At 29.9% G+C, this 1,731-nt stretch overlaps 1 long non-coding RNA gene across 1 annotated transcript; it reads right to left on the bottom strand.

The window, feature by feature from the left end:
• Positions 1–281: 281 nt before the first annotated feature.
• On the bottom strand, positions 282–1,448 carry LOC106477865. Its single transcript, XR_001292029.2, has 3 exons — positions 1,349–1,448; positions 1,059–1,098; positions 282–466 (listed from the first exon to the last, which is right to left on the bottom strand). It is a non-coding gene; the product is annotated as an uncharacterized LOC106477865 (long non-coding RNA).
• Between the last annotated feature and the right edge of the window lie 283 nt (positions 1,449–1,731).

The following is a 1,731-nucleotide window of genomic DNA, read 5'->3' as shown; positions in this document are numbered from 1 at the left end:
CAAAGTCAATTTTGGAATGTCCTCTCCAGTCTTCCTTTGTGCCCATTGCTTGCTACTCCCGCCTAGTTTCTTTATCCCTCCATTCTTTAATTTCAGATTTAATTTTGTACGTGTATATTTGATCTCTCTCTGTCTGTGCCCCACCCCCCAAATGGTACAATACGATTTTTTGTAACTGAAAAAGAAAGAAAGATAAAAAACTTTTAAAGTATCTTTTTGCACAGAAACAAATTCTAGAATTTATTGCAATGAAAAAATAAATAAATAAAAAAAGAGACAAGTTATGATTTCAACAAGTTCCAAATTTTATTAATGACCAACAAAGCCCCACTATATTAAAGATGCAACCATACTGAAAATACATTTGGTATCGCTGAAAAACTGTGCAATACATTATCCAAAAATTCAAGTATGTGAAACTGAAGATAGACACCTAGGAGTTCTTTTGTGGAATGTGCATTGTAACCTGGAATTTAAAATGGAAAAAATAGCAATATCAATACCAAACAATATTCTCAGATACTGGATACCTTAGGAAAACTATTTAAGACAAAGTTTAAGAAAAATCTATTAGCACTTATTTTAAAAATCCATACAACTAAAATCAGAATTATTTAAGTATCTAATACAAGATTATTTTCAAAAAAAATTTTGAGTAAAGGTAGACTTGGAGTAAGTTAAAGTGTGTGCACTTTAAAACAATGTACCATATTGGCCAATTATAAACGATGTTTCTTTGATTAATAATTAAGCTGTAGAATTTAGAGTCGCCTTATAGTTGTGGCCCGACCATAGGCCCCTTCCTCCTGACTGTCCAAATAGCATCAATCTATGTATGAATACCAGATGTTTGCTCAAGGTCACAGCTGATAACACTCAAGCAATTTGCCAATATACTTCGTGTACAAGCCATTAATATCAGTCATATCTCAGCAAGTCTGAAGGGCCACAATAGTGATTGATAATTTTGTTTTCCCATTCTTTAATACCCTCTACATTGATTTAAAACATTTAATATAAATATGGTTATCAAACATTACTAAATATACACTACTTACAGTTTTAATTTCCGTATATTCATGAAGAGCATCTTCTCCACTGTAATGTATAAATTTAGCATTAAGTACTGCTTAATTCAAAAACATTAAAAACAAAATAGTTTGCACTGTTCATTAAGATATTTGTTTGCACTGAAAACAGATAATTAAGGAGGACATTTTGTATGATCACTACAAAAACATTTGTCAATATATAATGTAAAACTAAAGTTTATCAATATACAGCACTATGTGGTGGAAATATACATTTTAAGATTCAAGCAGTAAATATGTAGCATAGACAGACTTACAACTCACGACCTTGACCAGACATTTTGAATCCTCCAAATGGCGTTTGTGGACCAACTGCTAGGTAACAGTTCACCCTAAGAAAAATTAATTTATTCAGAATATGTTCAAAATAAAACTTAAGTTCAACAGATTACAATATTTTTTCTTCTTACACTTTCTATTGCATGAAGAGGGGAAAAAAATAGAAATATTACCATTTAAATGTTAGACATGCAAATATTTTAGTTATAGTAATTTAAAAATTTGCCTTACTTAATTTATACCAAACAAGTTATTTCAATTAAGTTTAAATACTTTTGTTCAGAAGAATGCACACACCAGAATAAATGTTGCTACAGAATTTAGAAGTTACACCATCTTCAAAATAAATAATACAATGTTA

The sequence above is a fragment of the Limulus polyphemus genome, unplaced genomic scaffold (genome assembly GCF_000517525.1).
Source record: "Limulus polyphemus unplaced genomic scaffold, Limulus_polyphemus-2.1.2 Scaffold87300, whole genome shotgun sequence".
In the NCBI taxonomy this organism is placed as follows: Eukaryota; Metazoa; Arthropoda; class Merostomata; order Xiphosura; family Limulidae; genus Limulus; species Limulus polyphemus.
Note: the sequence above shows the minus strand (reverse complement) of the source record. Positions and strands in the feature narration are given on the sequence as shown.